We start from the raw sequence: 21,090 nt of genomic DNA, 5'->3' as shown, positions 1-21,090 counted from the left end.
CCCAGTGTGCAGCCCAATATGGGGCTCAATCTCACCACCCTGAGATCATGACTGAGCCAAAATCAAGAGCTGGACACTTAACTAACTGAGCCACCCTTATATAATTGGGTAATATTTTAATTCCAGCATTATTTTTCCCAGCAGAAAAACAACCAACCAACAAATCCATCATCATTTGAACTTAAATATATTACGAAATATTCATAAAATGAAATGTTACATGGCTATTAAAAAGATAGAAGTAGATCTCTATATGCTGATATGAAAAAGTCTTTGGTAACTATTATTAAATGATAACATCAAAGAACAGTGTATTAATCATGTGTTTTATTTTCTGTACCTTATGATACTTGACATTTAAGAATATTTCCAACTGGAGAGAGACTGTGCCTTCTGAGGCTAGCAAATTTTTAGGAATAACAGAGTCAGACATGCATTCGATATGCAAACTAACCAATGAAGAGACATACTGTTCCACCTGGCCTGCGTACCCCAGGGTGGCAATATTCCTCCACCTTAATCCTTCCTAGGGCCAAGTGCCAGGTAACTAGAGATCATCTTTATAGATCAAAACCCATAGAAATTAGTCAAACTCACCAATCCTAAACAATTTACCCTGCCCTCCCTGGCCTTTCCTGGGACAATCTCAGTAAAGATAGTGACTTGGGTGTTCCCCCATGTCTGCTTTCTGCTTCCTGACCAAAACTCTGGTGTTCCTCTTATAACCTGGAATGAGGAGCCATGACTCTCATTTCTAGGGAAACCATGGGTAATATTAAACTTTTCTTTCAATGGCAGTGACCTCTCTGTGTACTTACTTAGTCACCTTTTATATTTTTATAAGATTTTATTTATTTATTCATGAGACACACAGAGAGAGAGAGAGAGAGAGAGAGGAAGAGAGAGAAGCAGGCTCCACGCAGGGAGCCTGACATGGGACTCGATCCCAGGACTCCTGGATCACGGCCTGGGCTGAAGGCGGCGCTAAACCGCTGATCCACCTGGGCTGCCCTGGTCACCTTTATAAATTAAGACCTAGCACAAAATAGAATAATGTGTAAAGTATGCTCTTATTTATGGAAAAAATGAGTATATATATGATGGACAGATGGACAGCTTCAGGAAGGGTATGAGACAGAATTTTGGAGAATGAAAATAGAAAACTGGGGTGGGGCAAAGAATGCTCTTACTAAGTGATATTTTGGAGAATTTAATTTTTTTTTATGTATTGCTTTCCTAATGGTAAAAGAACAATATAAAGATGACTCTGATTGCTATGTGGGGAACACACTGGAGAAGGTGGAATAGAAGAGTGAGATCAGTTAGGAAAATTAATAGTGCTCCCAGTGGTGATGACCGTATAGCAGACAAGGAAGAAAATGATAAGTAGGAAAATGGATAGGCTAGTATAGAATTAGTATAGAACACATAGCACTTGATAGAATTTTGGTGACAAGGAAGAAAGGAATTGAGAATTGCTGAGGGTTCTAAGCCAACCAACTGAATAAACTGGAGTGCTACTCACAAAAATGGGGAAAATGTGAGGGGGCAGTGTTATAGGAGATACTTAGACAATTCTACTTAAAGGCTGAGGAGTTTGCATTTGGAGAGGTGCCAGGATTTAATTTTTTCTCTCCGGGAAAGAATGAATTGATAAATGCTCTCCATTGCCTCTAACATGGGATACTATAGTCATGTCAGCTCTTTCGGGAAGATAATTTAGATCTGATTTAGAAAAAGAGAAAAGAGAACATTCTACAATATTCATATATCTCCTTCTGGCTGAAAAATATATACAATTTTTAGAATGTGATATTTCTATTAGAGTACTGGTAATTTTTTTAGTGCTTTAAAAGAGAAAAAAATGTTCTAATTGATTTTCTCCCAGTTTTATTGAGGTATGACTGACATACAAAAATTATATATATTTAAAATGTAAAACAAGATGTTTTGATATATGTATTTATTGCGTTTAATTGTCTTTCACCATTGTTACTCAGCTAGGCTATGAAAGGGCAATGGGATCATGGGCAGAAACAGTTTCTTTTTGAAGCAAGTACTAGCTCATTCCAGAGCTTGGCCAAGGAAAACTCTCTACTTTCCTTATCTAAGAAGGAATGAACTCACATTATAAGGGCCAATTGAATTCAAAGAATATACTGTAAGAGTTGTTATTTCATAGTATAAAACAGAAGTAGAAAGTAAAGGGAAAATTCTAGCCTAGATTGATTCATATTATTTCACTACCCTAAAGCAGCAGATTGAGGTATTATATTACTTGTAATAACTGATAAAGAACATAGTTGTGTATCCACATGCAATATATATTCAACTTTTAGAGGACAATAATAAAATGGCGAGCCCACTAGTGACTTAATAAACAGAATATCTGCAGCAATAAGTTTCCTTTGTGCTTTCCCTCAGTCCCAGTCCCCTGGTTTATATCCCTCCACAAAGTATTCCCTATCCTGAATTTCTCCTAACTTTCCTTTACATTTCTCCATTTATGTTTTGACCCTAACTTAAAGAACATCATGCTTAGTTTTATCCTTTTTTTTTTTTTAAATAAGTGTATACTGTGCTATTCATTTGTGGCTTGCTTATTTTTAATCAATAACATTTTTAGGATTCACCCACACTTATATGTTTACCTCTCATTAACACAGCTCTACCACTCTAGAATATTGTTATAGAATATATTAATATTATTTTTCTTTACTAGTGTTAACAGAAATTTGGGTGGTTTCAGTTGTTTCAGAGTTAGGAACAATGACCTTAGGAACTTTCTTATATGCGTTTGTTGGTGGTTATATACAAGAGAAAAGGTGGAATTTCTAGGTCTAGAATTTGCATGTATCCAACTTGATTCAATAAGTAGGTTCTACATTTCTACCAGTAGTACATGAGCTACTGTTATTCTCTATCCTTATCAATACTTGTTACTATTAAATTCTAGAAATTTTTGCCTATGTTTGTATGACATACCTAATTATGACTTTAATTTGAATTTTTCCAGTCATTTTTTGGCCAGTTTTGCTATTAAATTGTCCTATTAATTAGTATCTTATTTTTGCAACATCTGAGACATAGCTATTTGTCATTTTTATATGTCACAAATGTTTTACAAATTATAGCTTGTTTTATGATTTTCTATAGAGCCTTTTAAGAAAGACATTCTCAACTGTAGAAAAATCAAGCTTACTGATTTTTAAAATATATGTTAAAGATTTGGAATTTCACTGAGATAGTCTCCTATCTATTCTTCTAAAGCTTTAAATGTTTGCCCTCCTCTGAAATCATAGAAAAATATATGTTCCCTAAACTTTACCATTTTACCTTTTTTAGCAATTTAATTCAACTAGAATTGATTTTTGTATATCGAGATTCTGTGGGTTTTTTTTTCCCATTATGGCAAATCAATTTTCTCAGAATCTTTTAGTAAATCATACCCATCTATTTTTCCATTGTTCTCTGTTGTGATTCCTGTACTGACACTATAAATGATACCATGCATTCTTCATTACTCTAAGTTTTGTAATGTCTTATCTAGAAGAGCAATTCACTCTTTTTCTTCTCCAAAATAAATAAAAACCCACTGGGCTTTTTACTGGAACTGTATTGAATATATATGTAATGATTATATGTATTACTTATTATTATAAATATAAATATTACTTATTATTATGTATACATACGTACAAATTTGGGGGGGAGAATAGAAGAATTAGACATCTTTATTATATTGAATATCCCTGTCAAGAACATTATATTTTCTTAAGATATTTAAATAAAGCTTTATAATTTTCCTCATATATAATTTTTCTGAATTTATTATATACTTATTTGTAGTATACATATTTATGTAATATTTATTACACTTAGTTACAATATTTATATAATATTTAAGGGTGTTTTACATATTTGTGATATTTTAAATTGCATTTTATAAAACTTAGGCATGAATATATAGAAATGCAATTTGATATATAGAAATGAATATATAGAAATGTCAATTTCAGATATTGACATTCAGCAAACGAAGTATTCCATCTTATTCTATTAATGTTTCTGTATATTCTCTTAAGTTTTCCAGGAAGCCAACCCATGAGTTTTGTTTCTTCTAAGCAAATCCATATAATTTTTTTCTTTTTAATCTTACTGCAGTAGCTAGGAACTCTGTCTACCACCATGATGAATGACGTGGTGAAAAGTTTAGCATTTCCCAACCGTTGACTATGCATCTGTTTTTACATGTTACTCATAAGGTTCCTCCTAGAACCTTTTGCTAAATCTCTTTATCATAGTTAGATGTTTAACTGTATTGAATGCCTTTAGTATCCTATTGAGATGGTCACACATATTGTTTCAGTTTAATTTAATTTAATTTAATTAATTAATTATTTATTTTTTTAAAGATTTTATTTATTGATGAGAGACACAGAGACTGAGAGAGAGGCAGAGAGAAACACAGGCAGAGGGAGAAGCAGGCTGCATGCAGGGAGCCCGACGTGGGACTCAATCCCGGGTCTCCAGGATCAGGCCTTGGGCTGAAGGCAGGCACTAAACCGCTGACCACCCAGGGATCCCCTCAGTTTAATTTTAAATTCCCTTGCCTTGTCCCATTTATTTTTCATAAAGGCATATTTCCTTTCACTTCGTCGTAGGTTAGTTCAAAGTTATCTGGAATTTTATCTTTCTTGTGTTAATCTTGTGGTTCTCCCTCTCTTTCTAAAGTTCTCTTTAAGTGATTTTGTATTTTCTTTGATTTTCTCCCTGTAGAGTTTTACCATAGGCTTGTATAGATTTTATTTTTTCATTTATTTATTTTGTAAGATCCTGGTTCTTATAAGTTCTATCTTCCTCAAGTTATGTGGGGGTATTTTAATTAAAGCCCTTCCCTCTTTCATGGACATTGTTAAGTTCTTTTCTTAAATACAAAAATTTCTTAAATTATATTTACAGTGCATTTTTCAGTTATCAATCTAGCTGGTAAGCTATGGTCATTGGCCTTTGCAGATGGGAAACTATTTGCAAGCCCTTTATTTTTGTTGAAAGCAGCAAAGAAGTAAACAAATTGGAAAAAAAAAAAAAAAAAGCCTTTTCCTGATGGGAAGGTAAAATTCGGATTGTAATTCATTTCTTCTTTTTCAACTACAACCATGTTCATATAATGGCAACTTGTTAAATCTTTAAGTCTTTATGTCTTTTTCTTAGGGTCAGAATATTTCCATTTATGAAGATACTTTGTCGTCATTTGACTGGATTTCAGGCACTGGTTGCCAGCAGGTTCCTGATTCTCACTCACAACTTATTCCTGCTCCCAGACATCACCCCTTCAGATCATATTTCCACTTAGTCCAGTGATTTAAAATAAATGTGTATCAGAAAATGGCTCTCCTGCTTAAAGGGCTGCTTACAAATATTAACTGCTAGGACTATATGATCTGGTCCTGCATACTCACCCTGTTCTACACCTACTTCATTTACTATACACAATAATCTTCATTCTGAACTTCAAATTTGCCAACTTTGATCACATCAAGCTCTTGTACAAGCTTTTCTCTCATTTGGGAATGGAATAAATATCTTCAAAAAAAAAAAAACAAATTTAAGCTCAAAATTCTGGTTTAAAGGAAAACAATGCTGATCATTCTATATACAGTCGAGTCTACACTATATAGAGAGCTAATGAGAACAAGAGCCTGATCATGGGGCTATATCTTGCTATATATCCTGCTGTATCCACAGGGTTGAGTGCAGTGACTGCCATTGTAGGTGCTCAATCCTTATTTACTGACTGAATAAATGAAAAAATGATTGAATAAATACATATCTAACTGAGAATACTTGATACTTAGAAACTGAGACAAGAAGGCAACTAAGGGTACTGAAGACAATCTCTGCTATTTTCCTCCAGTTTTGGTTTTCCAGCTTTAACCAGTTGTTAACCTTGCAGAATATCTCCTCAAGCATTCATCAACTCTCTGGCAACCTGGTCACACTATAAGCTTTGCCCCTCTAAACTGGTTGCTAGTAGCAGAATATTCCATAACTCTCTTATATTTATCTCCCTTAATTCCACATTATTCCTGAGAAAAGTAGAAATATATGTCATCAGGAAGCATTCTCTCTCTTTTTTTAAGATTTTTATTTATTTACTCATGAGAGACAGAGAGAGAGAGAGAGAGAGAGAGAGAGAGGCAGAGACACAGGCAGAGAGAGAAGCAGGCTCCATGCAGGGAGCCTGATGTGGGACTTGATCCCGGGACTCCAGGACCATGCCCTGGGCCTAAGGCAGGCGCCCAACCGCTGAGCCACCCAGGCATCCCAGGAAGCATTCTCTTTTAGTTTAATTCAAATAACATCTGCATATATTTTTTAACATAAGTAGTATGCAATTGGTGTTAATCCATATTTTAAGTTCTGATGGGGTTTTCTTTTTAACATTTTATTTATTTATGTTTAAGGTCTTAAATGTCTGGATGGGGGATGCATATAAGTGTATATTTAAGGGCATCTGGACCTGGAGATTTTCATTTGATTGGAGGAAACATTCAATCTATATTCTAGATTATCTACAGTTTGACAGAACCAGAGTAAACCATGAACACACATTTCTCATTCTTTTGAAGCTTATTACTTTAATAGATACACTTCAATTGCACTGTTAATTTTTAATGAACTGTAGTTTCTTATCTTTCTAATAGAACATTGCCCTTGAAAATGCCTTTACACTCTTGGAATAATCAAGATAAAGATACTTTTCCTTCCTTTTGAATATTTTAAGGTTAGCTGTGGTCCTTAGATACACCTTGAACTTGTTTTGTGTTGATTTTGTGGTTGATAGTTTGATTACCAGACAAAAGATTTATTGTTGCCTAAGTGCTAAGCTTCTAAAAATACTTAACTAAGCATTCAACCAATATAATTTTGTACCCTTGAAAGCCTTCTGTAATTAGATATAGGTCAACTATATTCTTGGAAAGGCATCCTCACTCTTTACCATTTCCCTGCATAAATGAATTATAAATTAGAATTGCTGTTATTACCATTTTACTCTGGCAATTATTCCAATTTTACCACAGCAATCAGTTCCATCACAGTTCAAACTTAATCTATACAAAAAAATTTACCTTAATTCAACCTAAATCATATAATTATTTTTAATTATTAAATAAGTCCAGGAGCAATGAGGAGGATTGCTACTGTGAACTTAAATTGAAGCCATGATGAATTCACTGAATGAGAAGTTATGAAAATATTCAGAGAGACTGAGCATGGTACATTATTAGTCTATTTATATAAGTAAAAACAAAGCAGATTTTAAAAAAATCAGCAGTGATGAAAGTGTATGTGTCATTTATATGCACTATTTTGAAGACCTGAAACACTAAAACAAAATTGGTTCATGAGGTATGATACTTTCTTACCAGAGAAGGCAGGAAGACATATACTCCTGTATAGTAATAGAGTTTTATTGTGAAACCTAGATCTGACCTCAATAGGTTTGTTCCTTTTATTTTCTAGGAATTAAATGATTTTAACTATTTTAAAATTAGAATTAATTTTGAAAATATTCTCTAAAATGTCAAACAATTCCATAAATCAAGTTAAAAATTGGAATTGATGAAAACATATGACAGCTAATTTATTGAGGTAGTTTTTCTCAGTATCTATATAAATTAATGTGATATAGTCCATGTTAGCATTTTTGAGATATTTCTATGACCACAGTTGGCACCTATTAATACTTGCCTTTGGAACATTACAAAGTTTATCTTGTTCACACATAAATCATTGAGGACTTACTCATTTACTGAACTGAACATAAATTCTCTTATTAAAACATCTGTCTGCCAAATACAAATCATGGGATTTTCATAAGTAGCTTTATGGAACACCGTATTGCACTTTGCACAGGAGTGTTGAACACATCACACTCAATACACTTTCAGTGTCATATATGGAATGTAAAGAGGGATCCTCAAATAGCCTGACAGCCCTGCTTCAAATGATTCCAATGAAAAAATTAATTTGACTGTACAAAGAACAACTAATCACAAAAGGTATGCACACTAATGTCATTTAAACTTCTAAGAGAAAAACACAAAAAGAGCTGAGGTTTATAAACTACTCATAGTGTAAGAGGATTTATTTTCTACATATAGGGAAAGAAGAAATGGGTGGGAGGGCCTCCTCTAGTGATTGGGTAGATGAGGTAATATTAATGGACTCCAGAGAGAAAATATAATTATACAACATCTACCTTTCAAGGAGAATGACTTGCAAATGGAAAGTTTATCCCATACATCATAAAGCAGAATTAAAATGCCAGTCAAATATACCTCCAGGTACTGAAACAACTTGCAAATATAAATGTTTATACACTGAATAATCATGGAGAATGGGGAAACAAAATGTTTGGATTACCTCAAACATTCTAATGCAGTCTCAGACTGAATTCTGAGCAAATAGCATCCATTCTAATTCACATTTTTCAGATCACATTTGAAAAAGTTTGGTTGTTGGGGCCAAAGTTAAATAATAAATGATGAACTGCATTAGTCCAGAAGAGAAAAAATGATAGAACATTGAGAAATCATATGATATGAGACTAGAAATTACTGAAACTTGGCTTGAAAATACTTAGTAGAGGTTTAATTATCCTTAAAGAAATGAAAGGTTTGTATGTAGAAAACAATTACACTAAATCAGAGAAGATGTAGTTGGACATTTCAGCATAACAGCACTATAACTCTTATAGTATTTGAAAAATGTAATTGGCTGCCTTATGAGGTAGTAAAATCCACATCAAATCTTTAAGCAGAGTCTGGATGACCACCTGTCAAAGGTACTTTAGAGTTCTGAATTAGGTGGAATGTTTAGCTATACAACTGCTAAGTACTCACCAATTTATGAATGTCATTTGCAGTATATTACACTTGTAAGCGAATACATTTGTATCATATTACACTTGAAATACGACCAACATCATATACTAGTAAAATGTCTTTCAATCAAATGTTTTTAAGAAGCATTTTAGCAACAAAATTATTCCTTCTTATTTGAAAAAGGGTACTTTAAAAGATCTGAATATGTGACAATTATTAGTCTACCTCTTAGTTTTATGTAAAACAATAGAATGCAGAAGTTGTAGATTTTAGGAGAACCTCTTCATTTAATAAGAAACCTCTTTAAAATGTCCAATACAAGGAAAAAAATTAAACTTTATTTCCTTAACTTAGAAAACAAAAAATATATATCATTAAAATATTTCACTGTTTAAAAATTCAAATTATTCTTGACAATCTGCATATTAAAATGTCATTCCCTGACTGTCTCTTTAAAAAATTTCTTTCTTAAAAAAGATTTATTTACTCATTTTGAGAGAGAGAGAGAGAGAGGGACAGTGAGAAGGAGAAAGAGAGAGAGTGTGTGTGTGGTGGAAAGGGACAGAGGAGAGAAAGAATCTCAAGCAGACTCCCCGCTGAGATTGAAGCCTGATGCAAGGGGCTGGATCCCAGGACCCTGATATCATGACCTGAGTAGAAACCAAGAGTCAGCCGCTTAACTGACTGAGCTACCCAGGCACCCTTAAAAAATTTCTTTTTAATAGTGCCCTGCTTTCAAAATTGTCAGAAGGTTTAATAAAGCATGCCAAATTCTTTTCCTAATACATCTTTACTATCACAAAAAAAACCCAAGTTCCTAACAATCTATTGCCATCTTCCAAATCTTTATGCTTGCCTTTTAATTTTCCAATTAACTTATGCTAAATAATTTGTTTTTGCTTTTAGTAAAATCAGAAATTAAAAAAATAAGCAACACTACCAGTAACTTCACATACTTCTATTAGTTCTTGCTTTCAAAAATATACTAAATACGAAGAAATATTAATGACTCAAGATAATTTTATGAAAAAAAGCTGCTGGTTTTGCTCTGCAAGAAGAATTTCTGTGATATATACACACTGCTGGTACCCATGGGGAAAAGATAGCATTTTAACACAAGCATGAAGTTTATACATCAGCCTGAAGCCAAAACAAATAGATGTCTTTTTTTTTTTTTCCTTAACAGAAAATTCACAGTGAGAGTTAAGGGGAAAGGCCACATACGTGAACATTAGCAAGTTCCTATTTACTATAGCTACTTCTCATGGTCCACTAGAGACCTGTCTCTGCCTATAAGAGCAGGAAGAAAATGAGGGCTAGCTGCCTTAGGGAAGATAGCAGGGACATGGCTCCCTGCAACAGTTCTTATAGTTTGGGAGTATCTAATTTCCAGGTACATGGTACTGTACTTCAAGGCATGATCAGGAAGGATGAGTGGTTGTTTATTTTCCCAACTAGTAACTACTCCTTAGGAATCATAATGCTGAAGAAGTATTTTTGTTCTTTCCTAGATTCAAACTACTCTCTCCTACCACAGCGGAGAAGGGGCATGTTGTTCCTCTTTAATCTTCTATGCTTTTCATCCCTTTGTCTTTCTTCTTTTCATTCTTGCTTTCTCTATAATCTAAGTGGCTTGGATTCTTATTGTAAGGTTTGAAGACTCCCATATTTTGGAATATAGTTCATGTTTTACAACTATCAAATTAAAAAACTGAAGCTATTTGGGCCTGGATTTAATCACTTACTGGCTTTGATTCGTTATTTCTTTGGGCCTCTAGAAACTAGGGCATGATCCACTGGTTACAGCAGTATGCAGACAAAGAAAAGATTTACAACTTTTCCCCAATTATGACATTCTTCTAGCTTCTAGGAGTTACACAAATCACATTGTTTCTCTCTCATTTGTCAAAACTGTAGTTTTTTCATACTGTGTGTCTCTTATGTGTCAACTGCAGTTTATTCTAAATGATGGCCCTGTTGGTAGAAATGTTGTAAAGGTTTACTCTTAAATAGTAAAAAGCATACAGGAATTTAGGAAGATATTTATCATTACTGATATAAATGAAATTACTATCAAGTGCAAGATTGGCTTTAATATTTTTAGTTAGTGATTATTCTGTGCACAAACACACTGCTTTGGTTTTATTGGAACCAGATTGTGTGACTGCAGGCAAGCAGCTTATCCTCACCCAGATGAAGAAATGAACGTGTTGGTCTAGATGATTTTTAATGTATTTTCTATCTTAGTAATTCTATTATCCTATGACTTCTGGAATAGGCTACATATGAGATACTTAAAATATATTATAAATACTCTAATAGTGTTGAAGAATTTTTAAGTCAGATTTTTAGTTGTGTGACTTTATTCATAACTGGGAATCAAGAAAAATCTCAATCACATGCTTTAAGGAAAACTCTGAGTGAGTTCCTACAGATGGTCCTATTTGTACACAACACCGGCACAACAGATTTATAAAAAATAAAATTTTAACAGCTATAAATATAATTCTCTAGTCACCATTGCATTATTCTCTAGATTATAGGAAACAAATCCTATGAACATTAATCACTGCTTCTGAAGTAATCAAATGAAACACCTGGAAAATGTTAATTTGTAAAGTTATCCAGCTCTAGGGGGCACTGCTGTACTGTGCATCATGTTTGGTTTATTGACGAAGGCTTAAGCAAGATTTCATTAAGGAGTTCTGCAGGTTTCAGATACAGAAAAAGCACATAAACTATTTATAATCAATTTAAACTTTGAGAAAATTAGGTAACTGTGTAAAATATTTATATGCAGTTTTTGGAAATGAATGTTTCTTTTGTTGGTAAGAATATCTGTCTTTCTGCAGCAACTAACTATGGTTGTGGATAGGAGTGTTTTTATTAACTTTTACTGTCAAGGTCTAATGAAGGACAATATATGTTACTGTTATGGAATTATTGAAAGTATTCTGCCTTAAAATTCAAAATAAAAAACAAAAATGGCACAGTTGGTTTCCGGAGACTGTAATCTTGTAATTAGCTCTGCTATTGCTATATTCAGTTAATCTCTGATCAGAAGGCTCTGTAATATTATATAAACTCTATGACTTAAGGCATCTTTTAAAAATGAAGAACCTCAAAAACAGTGACAGTTCGAAATAATCCCAAAGGTAAGTTACCACATTTATAGTACTAAACTATGGGAAATGAGGACTGTCAAGGTGAGAGTCAAATACAAAAGTCAAGATCAGCAGTCTCACAGATTTTAAAAGTATATTTAAAAATATATCTTGAGAAATTAATTTTATCATTTAAACTATTAATTATATGGATTATGACTACTCAATAAAATCTGTAAATTAAAACTATTATATATGGATTATGAATACTCAATAAAATCTGTAAATTCAATGAAACCCCAAGTCAGGATATGCAAGTATTTATATTGAAGGTTAACAGAAATTTTAAAACCTATATGCAAGTTTAGGTCAACTATCTCTCACTGTTAAAGCATTAAGAAAAGTTAATTTGACATTTTCAAGCCAAACAGAGGTGACTTCCAATAGGCAAAAATCTTTTAAGTTAAAATTGGGGTTCTATTTAGACTAAGGTAACATCTGGTCATTATCTAGTACGTGGATAGATCATAAAAGCAATAATATACAACCATATGAATAATATGGATTTTTTCCATTAATCACTGATCATATATGGCTTAACTGTCAATATAGACTGATTAATAGTAATATAGAATAAGAAAGGAAGGATTCAGGAGGCCAATATAGCAGATTGAGTGGGGATTTTGCACAATAATCCTGATTTAAGGCACTGACCTTGAATATAGTATAGAGGGGACATTTCTGAGACATATTTAGGAGATATAGTTGATGGTATTTACTGACTGCATAAAAGGACAAGGATGAGAAAATGGATTATGATTGTACATGATAATGGACATATTTATTAACTAAGGCATATATTTCTATCTTGATGTCTGGGTTGGCACACAAACTTGTACTTCTAAAAATCAGTAAGATGCAATATGAAATAAATGAACCCATCATATACACTGCCTCATTCAATTTATTTCAATTAGCCAATTGGCGGATAGAGATTGGGATTGCCCACCTGTATAGACTGACTTGGAGAGTAATAAACTGATAATCATTTTTAGTGAAGATTTTGGAACAGGGTTTAAAAGATACTCAAAGAGCAATTCTGCAATGGCCTCTCTTTTCCATGTCTGATGCTTCCAATTTGGAGGAAATCTGTATGTTCTCACAGAAATCCAACATTTAAAGCAAAGTGAAGGGCAGCCCGGGTGGCTCAGCGGTTTAGCGCCGCCTTCAGCCCAGGGTGTGATCCTGGAGACTCGGGATTGAGTCCCACGTCTGGCTCCCTGCATGGAGCCTGCTTCTCCCTCTGCCTTTGTCTCTGCCTCTCTCCCTTGTGCTCTGTGTCTCTCATGAATAATTGCATAAAATCTTAAAAAAAATAAAGCAAAGTGAAGAAAAAGCCCTAGTGAAATATAAAAAAATCATTTTATACTTAGAATAGGTATTAATACTAATTTAAAAACCTGATCTACAATCAAATTAGAATCAATATCTAGACATGTGAGTGAATATGCCTGTAGATGACTCCATTCCAGTTGCCGGCCGCAAGTCTCCCTTTCTAAATACTAGGAGGAACGAGCTACTGTTGTTGTATTCTGTTGGAATTTCTGACCCATAAAATTCTTAAACATGCTAAGTGATTGTTCCACACTGGCATGTCCTGGGGGTGAACTTACTGAGCCATACTAACTTGAACAACACCTGATCATCATCATCTTATTCCTGAGCTATTGAGAAAACTTTCTTTTGATCCGCTTTACTACCATTCAATCCATCAGTAAGTCTCTTGCTTCTACATTTTTAAGAATATCATAAATCCAATGATTTCTCACCATTTTCATGGGGACAAAAATAGATTTCCCAATTTTACTCTCATCTTACAATATGTTTACCACAGTAGCCAGAATCACATACATTTTGCATACACACACACACACACACACACAGACACACAATCATAACTCTTTACTGTTCAAAACTCTATCTTCTAGTCACTTAAAAGGAAATTAGAAGTCTTTAATGTGGACTATCAATTCTCCAGGAATTATCTGATCTCATATTCTATCACACATTTTATTGTCTACTTCTGCTCCAGTAACAGTTTTTATGTTACTGGAATGTACCAACTTCATTCTTGCTTAAGGACTTTTGTACTAGCAGGTTACTTTGCCTAAAATATAACTCCCAAAATATTTTCCTGGCTAGATCCCTCATTTGATTCATGTGTTTTCTCAAGCACTTCCTCTTCAGAAATACCTTTCTTACCCTAACTAAACTAATTATATAGGCAAGAGAAGAATCAATTTCCATGATTCCTTATTTTGCCTTTTACATATATGGCCTAACTCCAACAGTTAAGCCATATTCAGTTATTGGTTCACTGTTCATCTTCTCTACTAGAATATTAGTTATGTGATGGCAGGGACTTCATTTATTTCACAATGTATTCCCAGAGCCTAGAACACATCCTGAAACCCAGTGAGTGCTCTGAAATATTTATAGAATGAATGGACAAACGAATGAATAAATGGATGATGAATCTGCCTGGGGAAGAGTTTGTCATCTCTGGTCTCTTAGAAGGAGCTAATAAGCTGTGAAATAATAGTTCTACCTTATAGCAGCTGTATGCTTTTGGATATGCTTATCTAAACTTCTCTTACTTCACTTTTCTCATCTGTTAAGATGGAGAAATAATAATGTTCCACATACATAATTTCAATACAAACATGGTATTTAGCGCTCTGTTAGTAATATAGTGGGATCTGAACAAATGTGACTCTCCTTTCCCAGTTAGATTCATAGCCTATACATCCCAGTTAAACCTGGCTACATCTCAGATGTCTTACCTCTACAACTGCTCTAACTCAAATCCTGGAATACTGGGAAATGGCAAAGGAGAACATTACAGGCCTTGTCAAAGGGCGTGAATTTTATCCTGAAGTTAAGATGGAGTTGAAGGAGTTTAAACTTTAATATAAATAGAAATACTCAGGTAACTATGGCTAAATGTGACAAAGGCAAATATTAAAAATTGGAACCACTTCTAGCTGCTCTGCTTTGCATTAATATTGTGGAATCTTCAAAAAAGAAAAACGTGTTATATATGAATAAGGGATTTTTGAAATGGAAAACAATCTTAAATCATCTTGTCCATCATACTGTCAAAGCAGGTTTTAATATGCTGTTTGATTTGAGATCTATAAATATAAAAGGAAATATAATATTTTTATTACCACTTTATCATTTTGGGAACAAGATTTAATATGTGTATCATTTGACATTTTTTAAAGTAAGCTCAACATCCAACAGGGGGCTTGAATTCACTACTCCAGGATCAAGAGTCACATACTCTACCAATTGAACCAGACAAGTACCCCTCATTTGACATTATTAGTACCTTCACACTTATATATAGGCCCAACTTTGATTAAATATTACCATCACACATTTCTTCTCCCTTCCCTTATATTCCCTTTCACTATTATTTATATTTCCGTGGGAAATATCAGAAAGGGAGACAGAACAGGAAGACTCTGGGAAACGAACTAGGGGTGGTGGAAGGGGAGGAGGGCGGGGAGTGGGGGTGAATGGGTGACGGGCACTGAGGGGGCACTTGATGGGATGAGCACTGGGTGTTATTCTGTATGTTGGTAAATTGAACACCAATAAAAAATAAATTTATTATAAAAAAAGAAAAAATATTTCCATCAGTTTTTCATTGTTAAATTCTTCTTTATATGCTTACAATATTTTTTTCTAATTTTCTGTATTGTATATTAATACCATCTGGTACAAAATGGGAGTGTTTTCAGTGCAAAATCTAGAAATGTTGGAAGATTGATGAGATATGAAGAGCTTATAGAGAAAATGAGGCCTTGAACTTTGTTTTCATTTTTAAATAATTGAAAAAACAAAAGCTAGTGCCAAAGCTCAGTGATCAAATAGAAGTTAAAACTGTGTACATGAAGAGTAACACTGAAAAGCCAGACATTTTTTACTCTTACTTGCTTTAATTAAACCACTGCCTTTAGCTACTCATCCAATTACAGCCAGAAGGGGACTATGCAGTTGTTCTCCAATATCAGTCATAAAATAATCCATGTACCATTCAGAAAGTTTTGTTCAGAAACATGTTCATGTGATATGATTTTATATATCCTTATTTTCACACAAATAAAGCTTTTACAAAATATTAAAACTATGCCATATTTAATGCTTAGAATTTTATCATTTGAAAGTTTTAGCAATAATTACTAGAATGTAAAAATGAATGTGATATATATAACATAATGACAAGGACTGAATACTGTATATTCTTTTTTTAAGATTTATTTATTTATTCATTCATTCATTCATTCATTCATTCATGAGAGAAACAGAAGGAGAGAGATGGGCAGAGATGCAGGCAGAGGGAGAAGCAGGCTCCATGCAGGGAGCCTGATGTGGGACTCAATCCTGGGTCTCCAGGGTCATGCCCTAGGCTGAAGGCAGCGCTAAACTTCTGAGCCACCTGGGTTGCCCAAATGCTGTATATTCTTTAAACTATGTAATAAGTGAAATTAAATCATATTTCAGTATAGCTAATATATCATCAGAATAGCTAGCAAGAGGATTAGGTAACAAGAGGATTACCTTCAGAAATTCCATTATTTTCAGTGTTAGCAAAAGAGCAATGTAGAGGGATTGGCCCTTCTTGGATGTCATAAAATGATATGGCCACCAACAGTGCTCACAAATCTCCAAAATGCTAACCTATGTATTTTGAGTAGAAAATATGGCATCATTTTAAAAAGAATGTGATAATCTTGAATATCTTCCATACCTTGAACAATATATCTCAGGATTAATAATAGACTTGAAAAATACCATATTATCACAGCCGGTTTTATAGTGAACTTTTGGAATCTCCACTGCTGGTATGAGGCAATACCACTGAAAGTCCCATGGAATCAGTGACCATACTTGGGAAGCTCATCACTGAGTCCCAAATACTCAGCAGGAGCTTTAACAAATTTTTGAGTAATTGAATGAATGAATGAACTGATCTGTCCCCAAATAAGGATGAAAATCAAAGCATTCCTGGTAAACCAAACACTTGTGAAGAACACTATATCACTGATATATTAAATTCTGTTCCAGGAAGAACTATGAACAGTTGACGACCCTCCAAAGAGTCATCTTTCTCAGGTGCTTCCTAGACTGACAAATGTAAAAAGTAGATGGTACTCAGATCTTTGTATTTGTGTCACTGTTTACATAAGACACTTATATGTACCATTTAAGATCCTCTTATCTTTATCTGCTTCTAGGTGAGTGACCTGGTGTCACTCTTTCCAGTCCTAGATATTGCTGAACAAATTCTTCTCCCACCCTCCCTTGGAAGGACTGCCATGAGAGATAGTCATTTATTTGATTTCTAAGAATCCAGTGAGACTGAACCACCAGTTCAATGATTGCCAAGTAGTATCCGGCCTGCTAACACATCCCATATTTAAGCTCTATTTCACTCGTTTTCCCTCTCTTTGATCTTTGGAATTGCATTCTTTAAAAAAGTAGTAGCATATGAGAAATCCAGGCTGGTAAACCACCAAAATTTGCTTCTCTGTTGGTGACAGATGCTGATGTTATCCATTTTTACCCTGACACTTCGGCAAAAATCCTAGGAGTCATTCTTGTCTTCTTTTCTTCCTTAATCTGCTTGAAACTCAGTAGCTAAATCTGGCCATCATTTATTCTAAATAACATGCATTGACAAACTTTTTCTGTAAAGAGCTAGATAATAATATTTTAAGCTTTGTGGGCCATGTATTTCAGTCACAACTACACAATTTTGTGGTTACAAGCTTGAAAGTAGCCAAAGATAATACACAAATGATTGGGTGTGGCTATGTTCTAGTAACACTTTATTCATGAGCACTGAAATTAAAATTTCATTTAATTTGTATATATCACAAAATATTCTTCTTATTTAAAAAATATTTTATTTATTTATTCATGAGAGACACAGAAAGAGGCAGAGACACAGGTAAAGGGAGAAGTAGGCTAGGCTCCCTGTGGGAGCCTGATGCAGGACTCAATCCCAGGACCCCAGGATCACGACCTGAACCAAAGGCAGACATTCAACCACTGAGCCACCCAGTGCCCCAAAATATATTCTTTTAAATAAAATTTCCAACTGTTCAAAAATGCCAAAAAATTTACTCCGTTCCTGTGCCTTGCAAGGTAGTGAGCTGAATTTTGCCTGTGGTTACCATTTGTTGACCTCCAACCTAGTTGCAAGGTGTCTGGAAAAGGAGGTCCCTCTCTTAGCTTCTGCCTTTAGTAAAAGCTCCACATTACTTTGTTTGACAGCTAGCTATATCTCTGCTTAGGCTGCTTCTCTGACTACTACGTATCTATGTATGTCCTCTTTTGTATCGAATATACCCAGTCCCTTCCCAAAAGACAGGGCACACAATCTCATCTAGTCAGTGCATCCAACTCAAAGTCATTGATTTTGGCTAATCATTGGACTAGCCAATAGCTAGTCCAATAGCACTGGACTAATATCCAGTCCTTATTACTCAATCTGCCTGTGGCTTCTTAAAGGTCTAGAGAGCTACAAATTCAAATGTGATTTCTATGCTTAGTAGTAATAACATACACAGAAAAATAAAAATAATATAAGCAGATGGAATAGGAACAGCATAATTGTACAAAATGCCCATGCAGAGCGAAGCATGGGAATGTAGCAATGACAAAAAGCAGCTAAGTCATTGATTGTGACACCTTCTGCCTGGCACTATAGAGAATTCCTTGATTAGACTGATTTTCTTGGAAAACAACCTTCCCATTCATTAGGTCTCACCCAGCTCTCTGGTCTTATCTGAAATAGGCTCTGGGTAGAGGAAGGCAGAGCTTTCACATAGTGCTTCATGTTGGTATAAATTTTGGGACCTAAATAAATAAATAAATAATAAATAAATAAATAAATAAATAAATAAATAATAAATGAATGAAATTTTGGGACCAAGAGATATTTTATAGTTATAGGGGTTTGTTGTTTTTAATTCAGGCTTGTGGTTTTCTTGGCAATGTATTTCCATTAAAATTTAAAAAGCACTGATCTATTTGCATTTAGTCTGTTTGTAACAATATGAATTATGATCTTTCCTTGTCAAAGTTCTCAAGCTGGCTTTATTTTTTTGTTTTGTTTTGTTTTTCTTCTCCTCTTAAACCATTAGTGGCAGCTACTTAACTTAATGACACTACTTGATGTCATCTGAACAATATGGGTGTAAGACATAAAGCATCTTTTCAATTTATCTTTGCTCTATGGCCTAGTTCATATATTTTGCTAATATATCTTAATGAGCCTGTGTTTCTCTCAGCATTATATGTTCTTAATTATTTAGGGGGAGAGATTCTGGAATGGTCAGCTTTTCTAGACTTTAGAAGCTTCAATCATGTCAGATCTTTCAAGTACTCCTCAGCCAATAAAAGATAACTAATAAAAAAAAAGATAACTAATGCTCTTCCTAAAATTCATATGCCAGAAATCAGTTACTTTCCTTCAGCTCACATCTCATGGATGAGGCCTAGCTCAGTAGTCTTACCTAGATGCAAGAGTGGGTGGAGGGGATTGATTGAGCAAGTTTGTTCTTGGATGTGCAACTGTTTCTATGAGGCAATTCTATATTATGGAGGGGGTGCATAAACTGTTCTGTTGCAAAGCTAGTAGTGAATTTAACTTTTATTCTGAAAGCAATGGCAAGCATTTGGAAGGTGGCCATCCATTAATACCAAAAGCAGAGACTGAGAATAAAATATGTCTGAAACATAGCACAGTATGTAGAAGCCTCCAGGCACTGAAGTCTCACCTTATCTGTCTCACCAGTTTTGAACATATGAGAGTTTTTGTGAACCATCATTAATCATGAACACTACCATGAATGCTATTATTCCCAAATGAATGTTTCTACTTTTCATAATAACCACATGTGTTACATATTACCAGAACCTCAAATAGTAGCATTTGAAAAAGATTCATATTAAATTCTAACAGATACAATTATATTTCTATATGTAAAACCCAACTACACACATTTCACTGCAAAAATAAAATACCTTCTTTCTCTTGAATGTTTCATTTCCTAAGTATTAAAATAGACTTTAAAACATAAATATTGATATCTTTCAATTGTCAAGGAAAGTATGTAATGCACAAAGATGTGAATGAGACAGGAATAGAATACTGCAAAATTTCTACAGTGCAGGGAAATGAAAATATATTTTAGTTAAAAAGCTTATGCCAAATAAAAAAGTTAAATTGGAATGGAAATAAATACAATTTATAGTATAACAAAATCTAGAATTCTATATTTGTACTTTGCTCTTCAGTGTCTTTGTGTTTAGTTTTTATTTATTTTAGTGTATTATTTTGTATGGGGAAAAAAATTAGATACTTCTTAAAAAAAAGAGGGTAGTACATTTGAACTTATAATGGAAAAAATTATTCTTCTTAGATAACTATTCTCTTAGCTGATAGGGAATATGGTCAAATAAACATATGTACAGATGGTTAATTATGATAGTTACCAAAATGGATGCACCTCCTGTGTCACTGTGTTAAGTGCATTGTTTATACACAATTTCATTCAATCTTCATGCCAACTCTATGATACTATTATTATTGTCCTTATTTTACAGGTAAAAAAACTGAAGTAGAGAGAGGTTAAATAACTATGAGAAGGTTATACTGACAATAAGAAGCAGAGCTGAACTCTGAAACTTGATAGTTCTGATTAATTCCTCTGCCATAAAAATATACCAGGTTAAATCAAACCCATTTCCAAAAAAGCTAGTAGTTAAGCTCTCTAGTTTGTCTGTGTAATAGAACAGAAGCAATGTTTTTATAGTGGAAGCATATTAACTGTATTTGTGATGAACTCTGTGCAATAGAAAAAAACATTTTAAATTACTTTTAGAGAAAGAATTGCCTTTAGTTTGTGAAATACTACAGTAGAACATTTAATTGTGAAAATACAGGCCCCAGGGCATGGTCCAGAAATTAAAAAAAAGAAAAAACAATATTATGAAAGTTAATTGTTCTTTTTAAT

The 21,090-nt window shown here is 33.8% G+C and overlaps 1 protein-coding gene and 1 long non-coding RNA gene across 2 annotated transcripts in view; one reads left to right on the top strand and one right to left on the bottom strand.

Moving 5' to 3' along the window:
* The window catches only part of EYS (eyes shut homolog), a 1,513,100-nt gene that overhangs the window by 457,346 nt on the left and 1,034,664 nt on the right, over positions 1-21,090 (bottom strand). The gene's annotated exons all lie outside the window — the stretch shown is intronic.
* On the top strand, positions 1,492-5,466 carry LOC140636296 (uncharacterized). The gene is made up of 3 exons (XR_012033581.1): positions 1,492-1,898; positions 4,416-5,114; positions 5,215-5,466. It is a non-coding gene; the product is annotated as an uncharacterized lncRNA (long non-coding RNA).

This window comes from Canis lupus, chromosome 7, assembly GCF_048164855.1.
Source record: "Canis lupus baileyi chromosome 7, mCanLup2.hap1, whole genome shotgun sequence".
Lineage (NCBI taxonomy): Eukaryota > Metazoa > Chordata > Mammalia > Carnivora > Canidae > Canis > Canis lupus.
The sequence above is the reverse complement of the archived record's forward strand: the minus strand, read 5'-3'. Positions and strand labels throughout refer to the sequence as shown.